The following is a 19148-nucleotide window of genomic DNA, read 5'->3' on the forward strand; positions in this document are numbered from 1 at the left end:
GTGGCGATGGGAGCTTTTTAGACCCTAGCTATGCTAATATTTTTATATTATATTTTTATACTCACATAATGGAAAGCAAATATAATGACAAAATCACAAAAATGTTGTATTTTATTGATGACATGTTTCTTGTATGGAATGGAACTTTTAATGAGTTGGAAAATTTTATTGATTATATCAATAATGTATGTACATATTTGAAGTTTACTTATGAATATAATTATAATACAGTAAACTATTTGGATTTAACAACTTTTAAAGAAAAGAGGAAATTGGTAGCTAAAATATATAAAAAAGAGGTTCAGAACAACAGTTATTTACATTTTACTAGTATGCACCCCAGGAAAACTAAATTAAATGTAGTGAAAGGTCAATTGAATAGAATAAACTGTTTGACTAAAAATGATGATGACTTTTCTGAAGAAGCTAAGTCTTTTTGTAACAAAATAGTTAAAATAGGTTACCCTAACGGAGAAGTTGATAAATTATTTCGAGAACAAGTGAATATAAGGATGGGTATAACAACAAATCAAGTAAATAAAAAAGGTCAGTATGAATATAAAAGGGCTATGGCTATACAAAATAGTGTAGACTCTCAAGCCATAAAAATGTTGTTATAAATAACTGGGGGTCGTTTAAGGTTAATAGTGAACTGACTAGCAAAATAGAGGTTAACCCTATTTTTATCCAAAAGAAAGCAAAATGTTTTAAAAATTATTTCCAGGGTAAATTAAGTAAAAATAATCTAAATGAATATAGAAGTGGTATGATAAAATGTTACAAATGTAACACCTGTAATTTATTATATACTGAAGGTAATGAAATTACAGTAGGTAAAAACAAAATTAAAATACCAGGTTTATTTAACTGCAAGTCTAATAATGTGATTTATCTTACAATTTGCACTGAGTGTAAAGGTTTCTATGTAGGGAGAACGACAAGGGAACTAATAGAAGGATATACAAACACAAATAAGCTACTAATATAGGAGACAAAAAATGCCATGTGTAAGCACTATAAAAATGGCTCTTGTAAGGTAGATTACAAATTTTTAGTATTGGAAGCCCTGGTAAATGCCACTAATATTGTGAATATAGAAGAAGCTGGCTAGAATACTGCTGGCAGGTTAGATTAAATGCATGTTTCCCACCTGGACTAAACAGTAGGGAAGAATGTATTATGTATTTAAAAAGGAAGGGGTTAAAACATTAGGAGGTAACGTAGGTATTAGAAGTGTTAGGTTATTTTAGTGTAAATTTTTTTTAAGTTGGTAGGAATCATGTGATTTATCATGTGCTTTGAAAGGTGTATTTAAAATGTTTGATGTGATAAGTATTTCAGTCTGAAGAAGTATCTTACTGTGAGTGTTATTGGGAGACAAAAGTGCTTACTGATACTGTGTACCTTGGATTAAAGTGAAGTAAAGGTCATCCAGCTGTGTTTCTGCATTTCTTTGTGTATTCTACTGTTTTTGCTACTTTGTGCTACTGTTGAAGAGAATCAGTATATTTAATGCCATTCTGTTGTAGCTCAGAGCAGATCTGAGCATTGCCATTCAGTTTCTTGACATAGCTATAGAATGCCTTGTGGTTGTCTTTGGAATCCTTGACAATTTTATTTTCGTAACTAGCTTTGGAGGATTTTATGAGGGATCTCAGCTTCTTACAGAGGCTGGTAAGGGAGTTTTGTTGTAAAGTTTGTTTATGGCTTCCTTTTTTTAGAGGAGTGTGTCTTGGTTCTAGTTGGGATGGCACAATTCATGCAAGAGTGGATGTGCTCGTACAGTGCCTTAGTGTAGGGATGCAGCAGTCAAATTTTCAGTTCCTGTCTGCATGGGTATCATGAAGTTTGTCACTTCTGACTTGAGTAGCATGAAGTTGGCTTTGGAGAAGTTTTTTACAGAGGTTTCCTTACTGGGGGGTGGGGGAGGGATGTGGATGTCAAGGGTGATTAGCTTATGTTCAGACCTGACCAATGAAGGGGTGACCATAGGTATGGAGCATCGATTTCCCATGCTGGTAATGACCAGGTCTAGGATGTCGGTGCTCCTGGTGGGACTATAGATTAGTTGATCCAGGGCATTGGAATTTATGAATTCCAAGAACCGCTGGGCAAAGGTGTTGGTACACAAGTAGTTTTCCCAGTTAATGGCAGGGTAGTTGAAATCAGCCAGTATTAGGGTGTTTGGTTGTATCTTAATATTTTCCAGTATGTTTAGAAAGGTGTAGTGAGAATCTTGGGGCATGGTGGGGAATCTGTAGCAAGCTGCAATTTGGATTGCAGTCTTGCCTAGTGTTAGTTGCACCTGGAGAATTTCAGATGTATTGTGTTGGGCAACTAGCCTGGTGGTGTGAATATCCTTAGTGAATATGGTCACTCCTTCACCTTTAGTGTTTTGGTCCTGGTTTGGTAGCCAAAAAGTTTGGTAAGAGTTGTAGCCTGGTATTTGCAGGGGTGCTCTCTGGAGCCTTGAACCAGGTCTCAGTTACTGCACAGATATCGATGTTCTCCATTTTTAGGAGTGCCTTGAGAGAGTGCATTTTGAGGTTTAGACTTCTAGCGTTGAGTAGCATTACCGTCAGATTTTGCATGCTTGTACCTGTTACGGTGGTGGTTTTGTCCTTTGAAATTTGCCTAAAAATGGCACTACAGAGGTGGCAAGAGCCTTAACCAGCAACCTGAATCCCAAGGGCAACAGGTGCAAACCATCTCTGGCAAAGCATTGTGTCTGTCGATCATGTTGTCCCAGGCAGACTGATACTGGATCCCCTTTGAATGGCACCAGAAGCTTAGCCAATTGTTGAGGTCAATCATTTTGTCCTTATACTGTGGTATCATTCTGGGCGAAGGCAAGATGCTACTCAGGGCTAGGGTCATACCTGCCTGGGCCACATGATTCGAGAGCTCTTCCATGTCTCTTTTCATGTAGTCCAGGGAGGTACATCTCAAGTCATTCACTCCAACATGGACAATGACAATGTCATATTTGTACTTGTTGTGGAGTGACTTGAGTGCATGCATTATGTGGCGGATCCTGGCACCCAACAGGCAGCTGACTGTAATTTTCTCCTTGTTCAGCCTGGTTAGTGGGACATCAGTGTGCCTGACTATAGAGTCACCTACGACTAAAGTGTTGGGCACGTTGACTTGCCTTAGGGGCTGTTGTTGGGTGGCACACTGGTGTTGTGAGCTATGTGACACTTTGGTTGTGATTGGTGCTTGTTTGCAATTCAGCTTTGGAAGTCCTTGTTGCTTGGGCAGGTTACTGTTAAGGGCCTCCGCATATGAGGGTTTAGTGTTGCTATGTGAGGGTGTTGGTGGTGTGGGTTTAGAAGGGCTATGAGTTGCTTGAGGTGTAGAGCAGGTGTTAACCTTCTCCTCTTGACTGTCTAGCACAATCTTGGGTGGAGAGAGCTTTGCTTCCAGTTTGGCTATGTAAGTGCATCTCTCGCAGGTTGTAGTGTTGGGTGGTAGGAGGAGAGGGTTGTCCGTGTACTTGACGCAATTGCTGCATTGCCCCAGTATGCCCAGATTCACCAGGTGGACAGGAGAAATCACCAGAAGCTGACCCTTGGACATGCCTGGTTTGGTACTTTTTTTTTTGTAAAGTACAAGAGCTGTTTTCCCTTACCTTAGCAAAGTACTTTGCAGTTATAGGCTGTTTAGTGCCTATGATTAATTTCTCCTTATTAACAAAGAAAGTTGAGTGCTTGTATCAGTTTAAGGTTTCCTCGTGCTTTCCAGCAGGTTTTAGAGCATGTGCTAGTCACAGGGATGCTTAAAGGTAAGATGGAAAAAAATGGTTTATCCTAAACACTGCAGTGTGCAGTAGAGGAGTTAGATGTGAAAGTAGGTAACTTAAGTTTTACCTGTCTAAAAGTTTTAGTGGAGAGTCAATACTTTTAAAACAGTACGATAGATTGAAATGGGGTGGTCACCTTTGTATTCTGGTACTATGGCATACAGTAGGATGGCCAATAAATTTAAATAGTTGACGGGGAGTGACTTCACAAAATGATAATTTTGCGCTTACTCAAGATGGGGGGGGTGTGGCCAGGATGGCAAGCTGAAAGCAGCACACAATTTTTGCTCTGCTTCATTTCATCATTCTTGACAGGATTTATCATTTTTATAAATTATCACTTAAAAGTTCTGAATCTAACTAACAAATGGAAACTATCAGGATCATTTTGGTGTAAAAAACAAGTGATGTGTCCTATATAATCATGTCATTCAAGAGAAAAGAAACAAGGAGAATCTCTCTGAAGGAAGATGAACCATTCTAAGACTGCTCAACAAGACACTACAATGAAGAAAGAGCTGCAGTCTATCCTTTCAAATATTCATGACTTGGTTCTCAAAACCGTCAAACTGGATTATAAAGTGGACAAAATAAAATAAGACTGTGGCAAACAAACTTAATTGATGATGTCCTTAAACAACAGAAAATCCAGATAGCAGCAATAGAAGACTCTGTTTCTGACTCTGACTCCAGGTTAACTGAGGCAGAAGAACAAAATAATGAATTCTTAATACAACAAAATAACTTAGAGAAAATATGTTCTGGAAAATAAAGCCAGAAGAAATAACATCAAAATCTATGGGGTCCCCAAACAAATGGAAGAGGAAAATATGGTCAACTTTCTATCTTCATGGATTCCTAAAATATTAAACCTACCAGAAGCTCCACCTTTCAGTACAGAAAGAGCACACAGATCTTTGGCTAAAATCTCTTCAAACAGGAAACTTATCCATCCAAGATGAAACGTATCTATCCAAGATCCATCAATGCAAAGTTTTTTTTTCTAGTCAAGATAAACACCTTTTCCTGAAAACTGCCTGGTCTCTTTCACTTCTAAAATTAGGAGACTCACAAATTAGGTTTGATAATGATTTTTCTTCTATTGTAGTATCGAAAAGAAAAGCCTGCATTCCCCTTTTAAATTCCCGAAAAAGGCTGGCATCAAAACTCACTTGATCTTCCCTGCTAAATTAAGACTCTTTTTACCAGAAGGGAAAAAAATTATACTTTGGAGGAAGCTACCACTTTTGTTCAGAAAAAAAATATATTAAATTCAGTTGAAAAATGGATTCCAGCATCAGTTTAGAGAAGCAACCTTCAAAAAAAATGACTGGTCAAAGAAAAATAGAAACCTAGGGACAAAAAAAAAAATCTGTGAGTTTCCCTGTTCTTTTGTATAACATCAATGAAGTAACATATTATCTGCCTGAGATTACTTAAATAAGGTAATACTTTTTATTCTCTAAGTTAAATATTATTTTTACCCTCAGCTTCTCAGTCATTTTAGAATACATAATCTAAAAGAGAAGCAATCTTATATATTACAACAAATATTGCATTTTGAATACAATAAATCATAATATTTAAGCAGTACAGTTGTCCACATTCACACACTCTAAACCCCCTGCAAATAACTATAATGTACAGTAATATATGTTAAAATACTGTGTTTGATATATGAGAGAGATAGAAGATGATTTTTAAAATGTACTTTTACTTATATCAATAGTTATCCTCCTCTCTTTCAAATGTTATTTTATTAATTAGTGGTGTTGAAGTGCTTTTCTCTTGATGGGGATTAGCAGTTTAAAGTATGTAGCCAAGAAAATTATGTTTTATCTGTTTTCAAACTTTAGAGGGGAAAAAGTGCTGAAAAACAGCTTTCTGGTTCACTCACGGAAAGTATAATGCATCCATGGGCTTTGAGTTTAAAAGCTTTCTTTTTATAGTTTCAAATTCCGCCAACTTACTTTGGAAGCTTTTAAGCTTTTTAAAGTCAGCTCGAGCTTCTGGGTGTTCTGAATGCCTCCATCTTCACAAAGAAATGTTCGTGAGTGAATTCAGGAAGTAAACATTCATGACTGAATTCAGGAAGCAAACTGCAACCTTTGAACTCTAAATTGCATGTTTAACAAAGAAGAAAAACAGGATTTAAAAAACAGACTAGGACAGTATTAATAGTTCTAAACTGAATATAAGTAACACCATGATTATTGAGAGCTTTCTAAAAGAAAACATTAAAAAAATTATCAAAAACAGACAATCTTCTACCTTTAAAAATTTAAAAAAAACAAATTAAAAATAAAGACCAACAAAGCACCAGGACTAGATGGAATAATCCCAGAGTTATATAAACTTCTCCCTGATACTACACTAAAAATTCTTCATTCCACTTTCCATGAAATTAAAACTGCATCCAATATACAACCTTCATAGAAATATTCCTTAATTTCTCCCATCTTAAAACCTCGCAGATTCTACATTATGTTCATCTTATAGACCAATATTTCTCCTGAATATAGACTACAAGATATTTATGTCTATTTTGGCAAAAAGATTGAATGCCATAATCTCTGTGCTAATACATGAAGCTCAAGCAGAATTCATATTAATAGGAAAGTGCATGATATTATAAGGCTTTTTTTCCTTCATAGATATTGCTAATAAAAAAATGAATTCTCTTTAAAAGTCTTGATATGGATAAAGCATTTGATTCTATAAACTGATCTCATTTATTCAAAGCATTGCATTGTTTATACTTTTCCCCCAGAATTCATAATATTAATCAAAATGCTTTATGAAAAATCTACTTCTTTTGTAAAGATTGGTCCCTTTATTTCTAGTTCATTTAAGGTGTTAAAAGGTATAAAACAAGATTGCCCCTTGTCTCCCTTATTTTTGCTCTAGGCATAGAACCATTTGCTAATTATATAAGAAGTAACAAAAACATAAAGGCTATAATAAGTGACAAACTCTCTCCTGAAATTCAGTTATTTGCAGATGATTTATTAATAACATGGTGATACTTGGATATCATTGGAACACTTAGTTAATGCTATGAATTTATTTGAGAAAGTGTCAGGTTTAAAATTCAATTATAATAAAACCAAAACACTTCTGAGAAATAAAGTATCAGCAAAGCTAATCTCATGTAAGAATTTGAATTGGGACAATATACATTTTAATTACTTAGGCGTTATCATCAAATTCACTTTCACACAATCAGTATCAGTTAATTATCAGCACCTAATCAATACAATAATGAAGTTAGCAGAAAACTGGAACAGATTTTTTTTTTACTTTTGAAGACAAACTATCCCTACTGAAAATGATCACATTACTTAAAATTATTTTTATCAATCATTAATTCCCCCCCCTGAAAAGAACAAAAGAACAATACAAAAAATAAAAAAGATCATACTCAAACTCCTGTGGTATCAAAAACAGAATCTTCTTACACTGGCATTCAACTACTTAGGTATTGGTTTTCCTAACAATGATCTTTACTTGAATACAAGTGTTATAAAAACGCTACTCCTGTGACTTAATTCATCATATTCATCCAGCTAGAATCAATTCGTGAGAATATGTTACTAGAATATAAGTCAATATTTGAACCTCTGATTAAAATAGAAAGAAATGTCTTTGCATGGCCTTAAAAGCTTATATGTTGTATGATAAGAAGAAACTCACATTCTTTCCTCTCATTAGTCATTTACTGTTAAGTTTCAAAAGACTTATGTACTCAAATCAGATAACTAAAAGCTTAACAGTATTCCCCATAGCTTTTACTGGTGAATGTTAAAAGTAACTTGTTTATATCTGGAAATAAAATTCACTCAACAGATTACTTAACAGCCATACACAGTGTGCAAAATTGTAACTGGCTGGATATTCAAACTTATAAAGAATTAATTCAGAATAAAATTATACTACATTTGGGTACAAATAATAAAACCATACCTAAAATATTGGAAATTATTTCTATTATTAGTAATGGTTCCATTATGTACACCACTTTCATACCAAAAGCATATAAAATCATTAGAAGTGACTTTGGCTCTTTAGTCTTAGCTTTCTAGGAATAGTCTTAGCTTTCTAGGATTATTCAACTAAAACTAACAGAGGAATTTAAAACAAAAAAATAAACTTTGTTTGGAATCGGTAGGACGGACATCTTCTCCATACTGGAGAATTTACAAATGGCGATTTTCACATAGGACTTTTTAAACCCCATATAAAATGGCCATAATCTACAAAAAAATCTAAAATGTTGGAGATGTGATTCAACTCCGGATGTTGACTGGTTACAAATGGTCATTACATGTAAAATGGAAACATCTTTTTGGACTAATTTTAGATATTTTTGTAAAGCATTGTGGAATGACAACTGCACAATTACACATACTCTTATTCTATTTAATGCTCCAGTTCCAGAATTCATACCCGGTTTCGGCCGAAACCGAGACACTCGCGGCCTGCTTAACCGTGGTTTCGGCCGAAACCGCGGACCGCGAGTGTCAGTCTTTTTCTTTGCGTTTTTTAACAATTTGGGTAGTCGGAGGATCCGACGGCGTAATGTACGCAAAATCTGAGCCGAAAAACTGTTCAGCAAACTCCGACCGACGCCTAAGCGTTCGTCGGTTGAAGGAAGCACAGGCCGAACAGGCTGCTACGTCGTGGTCTGGGCCTAAGCAAGGCAGGCAGTAAGAGTGGAAATCTTTATAAGGTATTTGTTTCCCACAAGTTAAACAGTTATTGACTTTTTCTGACATCGGCTGAGGCAAGAAAGAGTCCCCAACGGGGTACTTAGCTTTTTAGAAGTCTTCGAAGTAGTATTCGGTAGTAGTAATCTCTGGATCTGACCGACCGGCACTTGCGAACAGCTTCTGCTTCGGGCGCCGCGCGGCAAGAAAGACTGAGGAAAATGGCGTCGGCTGATGCCTTTATACCCGAAGACCAACAGAGATGACGTCGGGTGAAGTGCGACATCAGCCGAAGCCGGACCCAGACTTTGGAATCCGGCCGACCGAAGGGCTGCCTGACGACAGGACAACCCATTTGTTATGACTGCAGATGCATCCTTGAAGGACATCTACTCTCTCATTTAACTGTGAATTTATTCATTCAGCTAAAGAAGTCTGTAATAAAGAAATTTTTACCATAAAAATGAGAACTAATAAAACACATCAATTAATTGCTTGGCAGAAATTGTATAACTTATTAGAGAAGTACTGCTTGTATTTGTATTCTTTGTTATGGACAATGTATATAGTTAATTTCTGTTGTATTTGTAAATAATTTGATTGTTTTTTGGATATGTAAAATCAAATAAAAAATTGAGAAAAGAAATTAGAAGGAATTTTTGAATTATATGTTATCATTTTACATTAGTACTAGAGGTGATCAATGAAAAACTGACATTGACAGATGCAATGCAAATATCTGTGCATGTCCAACTGGGATAATGGTCTCCATGTGTTTCTCAAAGAGCCAGCATAGTTAATTTGTTATGGACTGAACTACATTACAGTCTGTTTAGCTTCTGCATACCATTAGCAAAATGTTGACAATTTATTGGGAATCATTCTTCTAGACACTGTGGGCTGCATGTCTCTCAGACAGCAATATATACATATGATACATTACCTGCAATATATACATATGATACATTACCTATATAATTAATATATATATATATATATATATATATATATATATATATATATATATATATATATATATATAGGTTTACTATTGAAAATGCGAACGGCACTTGGGTGACAGTCGGATAGTCGAACGTATAAGGTCGTAAACACAGATGTCGAAGACATAATAATCAATCTAGGAACGGTTTTAACAGGGGTCGAAGTAGGGAAGATGTTTGTAGTAGGGAATAATACTGAACACCTACCTCGACCCATGTTAAAACCGTTCCTAGATTGATTATTTTGTCTTCGACATCCTTGTTTACGACCTTATACGTTCGACTATCCAACTGTCGCCCAAGTGCCGTTCGCATTTTCAATAGTAAACCATATATATATATATATATATATATATATATACACACACACACACACACACACACACACACACACACACACACATATATATATATATATATACACACACACACACACACACACACACACACACACACACACACACACACACACACTTGTTCTGTCTGTTTGTGCTGGGCAACATTTATCAAGCTAATTCCTTCTCTTGACACTGTCCTGTATTTAAAGAACATGCACAATTTTAGGATTAGTGTTGTAAATATATTTATTAGAAATTCATAGCACAGCAAGGCCCAAGTGACTTAAAAACTGAAGAGAAAATATGAAACCAAAGTTTTTATGAGATGGCAGGGCACATATTTTTTCCAACTGTAATTCAGCTAAGAAATGTGTTCTTATACACAAGAAGTTGGGATGGTTGGCTAAAAAGCTGTTGAAAGGTATTGAGGGTCAGTGGATAGTACTTGGGTGTAGATATCCTGGTGTAAGTGGTTATTCTTGCTAACTTCAAAGTATGCAGTGAAAGTAGTCTCCAGTTCTTTTATGTCTTTCCTAAGACAGAAAGTTATTATATAATCTTATGTTTTTTTACTGACTGGGACTTTATTGTTATTGATCCAGGCACAGACAGGATTATGGTTAGTAAAGTGTGATCCCCTAAAATCATAACAGATGCAAGTTTTTTTTTTAACTGAGTTTGGCCTTTTGTATGTCTGCAGAGTGCTGCATTCTAATAATAAAAACTGCAACTATTTATAGGCCTCAGATGGTATTGCTATCCACGTAAATATCTGGATAGTAAATGGATATTGTTTTAGTAGTAATGTTAGTATTAAAATAGTGACAGAAGCATTATGGGATCATTCTAGGCTGCATCGTTTGTAAGTAAAGGATGTCTAGAAAAAAAATTTATAGGGCATGGAAATTTGATCCATTGCTTCTGATGCATATGACATGCTAGTAAGATAACAGAATAGAAAGCAACAGGTACATTTGGGTGAAATGGTCTGGTCATTGAAAACTTTTTGTAAGTATAACTGAAAGGAACTAAAAATGGGAAAAAAAATGTCCAGAGACCAGGAAGCAAGACTGCGCAAGTGAGATGGCAAGACAGAAATAAATTACTATTATTCAAGACTAAAAGGTTTACTACTGAGATGCTGTGTCACAGAATAAGGAAATAAAGGCTGCTTAATGAAATGAGTAGTCAAAAGTGGGACAGACCAAACGTTTCTGGTGGGTAAGGGGATCATATCATAAAAAATGTTTTTAAAGCGGTTTGTATGGTTATTGGGCACTCATCTGCTGCAGACATTCAAGGAAGTTATCACTTCTGGGAAATTTTAACCAATATTTTTGAGAGCCAAGATATTAATGTTCCCTAAACCCAAAAAGGCCAGGACTGTACCAGTAAATTACAGATATATTTCCTTGCTTCAAATTTATGAATGTGCACCAAGAGAACACCATGGTCCCTATCTATCTACGGCCATACCAGGATGCACTAGAAACACTTTTCTTTTTCAACCCGACAGCTGAAGATGTCAGTCTTCTACATTTTCCTGCAAGCTAAGTGCTGTTACTGAATTACAAGTCTATATTCAGGCACTCAAAATGGTGTCGCACTACCTTTAGGTTCTGGGACAAAAAAAATCTTATACCAGCACCTACTGCAATCCATCCTCTCACTTAAAATCAACTTATAATTGCCAGATGCCCATCTGTCCTGATGATGCCTATACTGTCCCTTCAGCATTTCCCTGTGGCTTGTAATGCTTGCAGGTGCACATATGATGAAAATGTAAGGCTCCATCTGTGTACATTCCCACTTATTACTTCATCCTTCTGCAGCAAATTTAGTATTAGGGCTTCTGTACTAGGCCTTTGGTATCCCATTCAGACAGCCTGTGTGCAAAGCACAAAAACCTTTAAAATCATATTTTTTCTTCTAATACATACACACGCAAAAGTACAGTTTTGTACCTACCATAAATGTAGATGTTCGAGTGCTAATACAGCTGCAGTAATCACAGATGGGTTTTCTGCCGTCAGGCGGGTCCTCGGTCGGCCGAATTCCAAAGTCTAGGTCCGGCGTCGGTTGTCGTCGCTTTCTTTCCTGACGTCAGTGCGACAGGGGTATATAAGACACAGCCGACGCCATATTCTTCAGTCTTTCTTGCCCCAGATGTCAGGTGCCCCCAGAAGGAAGGCAATACATAAATTATATATATATATATATATATATATATATATATATATATATATATATAGTCAAGCAATGCAATATAATCAAAAATCAGTAGTTGCAAGCAAATACACCATAGAAGGATAACCCAAATTAGGTTGTATGAGGAGGTGTTAGCCACTAGGCCTTTACCAAGAGGGGAAGGAGGGAGGGGAAACCTGTACTGCAGCTGTATTAGCACTCGAACATCTACATTTATGGTAGGTACAAAACTGTACTATGTTCATCGTGCATACAGCTGCAGTAATCACAGATGGGTAGAATCCCAAAGCTACGCACAGGGTGGTAAGCACTAGGTGGAACTGGGAGCAGCCAGAATGCCCTGCAACACAGCAGTGGCAAAGCCTGCTCTAGTTTTGGAATATAAAGGCAGGTGGTAGTGTTTTGTGAAGGTATGCACAGAACGCCAAGTGGCTGCCTCCAAAATATCTTTGGTAGGGACTCCTCTGAGGAAGGCTGTAGAGGTAGCTGTGGTCCTTGTGGAGTGGGATCTGATGCCTGTAGGAACAGGTTTGCCATGAAAGGAGTAACAAAACCGTATGCAATGGCCTATCCATTTTGAAATTGGCTTCCCTTGAGCTCCTACAGCATAGGACACAAAAAGGTGTTCTGATTTCCTGAAGGGCTGTGTTCCCAAATAGTAACGTAGCTGTCTATGGATGTCTAAGGAATGTAGCAGCCTTTCCCCTTTGTTTTGAGGATTGGGGTAAAAGGTAGGTAAGTGTATGGCCTGATTTAAAGCTACCCTGGATACTACCTTAGGCATAAATGAAGGGTTGGTTCGTAGGGAAACCCTGTCCTGATGGAAGATGAGAAAGGGCTGCACAGCCATGAGGGCTTGTAGTTCCGAAACCCTACGAGCTGAGGTAATGGCCAGAAGGAAGGCTGTTTTCCAGGACAAATATTGCAAATCTGTAGAGGCAACTGGTTCAAAGGGAGGTAATGTTAATTTTTCTAGAATGTAGTTAAGATCCCAGGCTGGTATTGGTTGTTTCCTTGGAGGTCTTATATTCTTAGCTCCTCTGAGGAACTGTCTTAAAAGTGGGTGAGAGAATAAGGATGGATCAGTGTTGTATTCTGCAGAAATGGCTGAGGCATGAATTTTGATGGAGGAAAATGAAAGTCCACTGTTCAACAGCTCAGCTAGATACTGTAATATATCTGAGGCAAATTCAGTTTTCTAGGATCCTGGCCTTTTTTCTCATTCCAAGGGCAAAAACGTTTCCATTTTGCGGAGTAAGCCTTTCTAGTAGATGGCCTTCTGGCCTCCAAAATGACATCCTGCACCTCTTTGGAGAGTAGGGTCTGTTGTGGTGTTAAGGAATTTTCCATGCAGCCAGATTGAGAGTTTTCAGCTGACTGTGAAGAGTTTTGTAGCTGTGCTGAGTCAGTAGAAGAGGCATTAGAGGTAGGGTCCAGGGAGGAGTATGTGTTAGGCTCCTCAGGAGTGGGTACCAGTGTTGTCTTGGCCAGTCTGGAGCAATCAGTATCATCTTCGGTCTGTCTGCTCTTGCTTTCAAGAGCACCTTGGGCAGAAGAGGCAAAGGTGGGAAAGCGTAAACTGTCCATGTTGCCCAACTGAAAGAAAGGGCATCCACTCTCCAGGCCTTTGGATGAAAGGTCCTTGAACAGAACTTTTTCAATTGATGGTTCCTGTGGGAGGCGAAGAGATCTATGTCTGGTCTTCCCCATGCTTGGATTATCTTTGTAAACACTTGAGGATGTAACTTCCATTCATGTGGATCTGTCATATTTCTGCTTAGATTGTCTGCCAGCGTGTTTTCCAATCCAGGCAAGTACTGTGCTTGAAGTTCGATTTGCCATTCCAGAGCCAAGTTCCAAAGCGACATGGCTAGCCTGCACAGGGGGTATGAATGTGTTCCACCTTGTTTGTTTATGTACCACATTACTGTGGTGTTGTCTGTTCTTTTGTGGGTTTTGGGTATACAAAACCCACAAAAGTTTAGAAAATCCTCCCTTCAGGCCAATAGTTTCATCTCCTTCTATCACTGAGGGGGTTTCTTTAATCATCGACGCTGTTCTCGGACCCATTTTATACAATCAAGATTCTTTTGTTAAAGACTCCTGGGACTTTTTGACTAAGTTCAGTGCTTATATTCAGAAAGGTACATTTGACCCCAACAGGCACATTGTTTTTACAATGGATGTCGTATCATTATATACATGTATCCCCCACCATGAGGGAGTTGAAGCTGTTAGAAGTTTTCTGAGTAACCACAACAAGGGTTTTACTAATAATGCTATTGCCACTATTTGTAGTTTTTGGAACTCATTTTACATAATAACTTCTTTTTATCTGGCAAGACTTATTGCAAACAAAAGCGGGGGGTAGCTATGGGTTCTCCAGCTGCTCCGGCTTATGCCAATATTGTTATGGCTTGGTGGGAGTATGAATTTATTCCATTTCTCACCAAGAAATACCATGTTTCCTTTTACTGTAGGTTCATTGACGATTTGTTTTTTGTCACTGACGGCAATCTAGACACAGTGGATGCCTTTACTTCTGAAGTTAACACACTTTCTAGTTATTTAAAGTTTGTCAAAGGGGTGGTTGGTTTAAAAGTTTATTTTTTGGACATTTGTCTAAAATGGGATGAAACTGAAAACAGATTCCATAGCAGTATTTTTCGAAAGGAGACTTTTACCAATGGGTACTTGCATTTTTCAAGTAACCACCCCAGACATGTTATCAGAAATATTCCTAGAGGCCAATTCATCAGAGCCTGTCGAATGACCTCTAACGATTCTGACTTAAAATTGGAGTTTGATTTCATCATCTCCTTGTTTCTGGACAGGGGGTATGACCAACAACTATTGATTGAGACCAGCACTGATATTTTCAACAAACGGAGCGAGCAATATCCAGCATTGCTTGATTATCCAAATAGTTTAACACACCATGGCAACACCAGAACAACTAACATTAACAAGGGAGGTGACATGAACACCAATTTGATTTGCTCCATTGAAATGAGTGCTGATTGTCATCATATACAAAACGTAGTCAGGAAGAATTGGACGGTCATTAAGGGAAACTTAGATCTTTCTAATGTTTTAGGTGATCAACCTTTTTTTGTGTCAAGAAATAATTCTAGTTTAAAGAGAATCTTGGAATTTAATCCTAGTTTTAGCAGTAACACTACTAGTACTAAGAAAGGAATGCAGTGTTGTTATCACTGTAATATGTGTAGGTTCATTTCTGAAGGACCCTATATTACAGTAGAAACCTACAACAGAACTTTGACAGTACCCAATTGTGTCAATTGCAACACTAAAGGTGTTGTTTACATTAGTTTGTGCAACACCTGTCCAGCTTTTTATGTTGGGATGACAAGTAGATGTCTTAGGATTCGTATTAGAGAGCATATTTATGGTATTAAGAAGAAAGATGTTACCAATGCTCTCTATAAGCATTCTACTGTTTGTTTCGGTTTTAAAAAAATTTTGTTTTCAGTGTTGGAAGTGTGTCAAACTGACATGAGGGGGGGGTGATTTTAAAAATTACATACAACAGAGGGAAACTATGTGGCAGATCAAATTAAAAGCTGACAGTTTCCCTGGCCTAAACGAGGCTATCAACATTAAATGTTTTTTAAAGCACAGGAAGTTACATATCCATAAAAGGAATGATATTATTGCCTCTTTTTTTAACTAAAAAACTCACAGTTGATCTTAATGATTATTTGTTAAATTGTTTAATTAATCAATTATCTGTGGGTGTATTTAAACTTGCATTGTGGTGTTTTCATTCATTCTGATGAAGTCCTTCGACGAAAGCGGAGAATTAAATTTTACTACGCTATTTGCTTCACTGTTTTCTTCATTTATCTTAAAGTTTGCCTCTCATTGCTGCATTCATCGTGGTGCCTTTTGTTTTTGTGTTTACCCACTTGTTCTGCACTATGCATCATATCCTGCAACTCCTTCAAATCTGGTTGTTCAGGTTGAGACATTTTACTTCTTAATTGTGATAACAGAAACTGCTGATATTTAAGCATATGGAACTGACAATTTAAGGCCCTCATGGCTAGGGTGGCCGAGGTATACACCTTTTTTCCCCACCTTTCTAAGGATCTAGACTCTCTTTCAGAAGGTAGTGGATTCTTAGCAGTAGAGGCCTTCATTCCCTTGGGGCCTTGAGAAATGGTTTCAGGGTCAGCATTATGGCTTTTGTAAAGAAATTGGTGAGAGGTAGGAACTCTGTAGTACCTATCAGGCTTGACTGGGGCAGGAGGCAGGGAATCCGGATTTAGGCAAGCCTCCGAGTAAACATCATCAAGTATGTCCAAGACAGGAGGTACGGCCAGAGGTCTGTGCTGAGGTAACAAAAGAAATTCCCTAAGCCTTTTCTTGGAATCAGAAAAGTCTTGGCCTTCCCAATGGAAGTGTTCCCTCAAGGTGTGCAAGGTTTCCCCAAAAGAGAAATCCTCTGGGGGAGATACAGAAGGAATGGACTGCTCAACATCCGAATCTTCAAAAGGGGAGTACGAGTGTTCCTCTTCATCAGAATGTTCTGAAAAAATGGAATCCTGGTCAGAAGAGGGAGAAGCTTCCTCCACTCGGGGTCTCTTGTCTGGAGGGGGCTGGGGCTGGGAACCCCTGATAAGAGTAATTAAATCCTCAGCCACTTTTAGCATCTGCTTTTTAGGCATGGGGCCTGGAGATGGGCCCTGTGCAACAGGCCTCTTGGGATGCATGGCTGATTTGGACTTAGTAAAGGCCTTAATGGAGAAGGAAGATGAGGGTCTAAACACCATGGGTGGAAGTGGACCTATCCACATTAGGAGGCTCAACACTCACAGTGGCTTCGGTGGTTGTAGTCTGGGTATGGGCCGAGGTACCTGCGGTCTCGGTTACAGAGGACACCACCAAAGAAGTGTCGTCGGTAGTCAGGAGCTGCGTAGGCGCCTCGCTGAGAACCGGACCACGTGTAGCCGGTTTTGGCGTGGTGTCGGTGGAGACCGCGGGCCTCGTGTGTCGGTCTTTATCCTTGCGTTTTTTGGACAAAATGGTAGTCGGAGTATCCGATGACATTTTATAATCAAAGGTTTTACCAAAAAAGTGCTGGGCGAACTCCGCCCGACGCTTAATAGTGCGTTTATTGAAAGTAGTGCAAAAGCGACAGGCCGAGACGTCGTGGTCTGGGCCTAAACAAGGTATGCAGAGGGAATGGAAATCCTTATGCGGTATTTGCTTCCCACAAGAAATACAATTGTTAACTTTGTCTGACATCGGTCTGAGGCAAGAAATGTTTCCCCAACGGGGTACTCAGCTTTAAAGAAGACTTCGGTTTCCAATTATTCGTAATTTCAGGAGCTGGCCGACCGGCACTTGCGAACTGCTTCTGCTTCAGGCACCGCGCAGCAAAAAAGACTGAAGAATATGGCATCAGCTGTGTCTTATATACCCCTGTCGCACTGACGTCAGGAAAGCGACGACAACTGACGCCGGACCTAGACTTTGGAATTCGGTCGACCGAGGACCCGCCTGACGGCAGAAAACCCATCTGTGATTACTGCAGCTGTATGCACGATGAACATCATATATATTTAGATTTATCACAAGAGTTTATGTATATATACACCAAAAAAAAAAAAAAAAAGCTGCACTCAAACTATGACTTCAGTGGTGCCTGTAGAATAATACAGTTTACCTGGCAAAAGTGATTCTTATACCAACACAAACATGCAACGTATTACTTGTATTGAATTTACATCATGATATGACACACCTCAATGGACATTCCATGCCTTGCGGTGTTTTTATCCAACTATTACATATCTGAAATTTGTAAAAATTGTTATACTTTGTATTTGTAGAACTACTGTCTACATGGATATTCTCTGTTTTTGTTATCTGCTCTTTGTATAAAGTACAATACCAAAGTATATGGCTGGCGTCGGTCAAGGCGCGCTAGTCTGGCGTCAGGGTACTACGCATGACCAACCACCCCTAAACACAGAGGGGAAGGAGGAGGGTAAATTGGACTGCAGCAATGTGGATCAACGAACACATACATTTATGGTGTAAAACAAAACTATGTTCTTCACATTCCATTGCTGCAGTCCTAACACCTGCAGAGGTAAGAATCCCAAAGCAGAGGGCTGCAAATCATAGCTGCCTCCAAAAATATCCTTATTGCCACCCCCTTAGAATGCTGTTAAGCAAAAAGAAACAAACAACTGCTGAGACTGCCTAAAAATCCTTAGTCCCCAATAAATATATAACATAACTGCCTGTGTACATCTAAAAATGTGCTTTTAGGCAAATGAATAGTTTGGTTTTAAAGCCCACTAGAAACCACCTTAGGCATAAAAAAGAAGGATTAATGTGACCTGATACCTATCCTTATGGAATCGGCTCAAAAGGTTGTAGAGTAAGTTTCTCCACAAAATTGAGATCCCAAGCAGGAGTAGGAGAGGGGGGGGGGGGGGGTCTTATATTTTTTGCCCTAAATTGAAATGACAAAGGATCAGGAAAACAATGGTGGGGGTCAAAATCAAGTGAGAGCTGAAATTGCTGCAGCATGAATAATCTTAATGGAAGAGAAAACCTTTGTCCAATAACTCAACTCAGTAAGATTGAAGAGCCACTCAAAATTAGGCTCAGAAATCTCCATTCTTTTTGCTGCACTCCAAAAAAAAAATCTCTCTTTTTTTTTTCTTTGCTGACACTTGTACTAGGTCTTCCAAGCTGTGTGATGAAACCTCTTTGTGCAAAAACTTTTGGCAGCTGGTGGTTTAGTGGAGAAGTTTAACAGATCCTGAGTTGGGATCCATGATTTGTCTGTAACACATCTGCTAAGGAGTTCTTCTGTCCCTCCAGAGACCTTTGCCTGAAGAGTTAGTTGCAAGCTGAGCAGCATAAAATCAAATCATTGTTGCATAGCATAATGAAATGTGTTGTAAGTTCCCCTTGTTGGTACCACATTTGATGACAGTTGTGTTGTCTGTTAGAATCAACACCCTGCCTGGAAGAAGTAACTCCTTGAAAGCCATTAATGCAAACTGGCTGCACACTGGCTCTCTCACTGTGATATGTAGATGTAGTGGGG

This window comes from Protopterus annectens, chromosome 1.part2, assembly GCF_019279795.1.
Source record: "Protopterus annectens isolate FY-2018-M chromosome 1.part2, PAN1.0, whole genome shotgun sequence".
Lineage (NCBI taxonomy): Eukaryota > Metazoa > Chordata > Ceratodontiformes > Protopteridae > Protopterus > Protopterus annectens.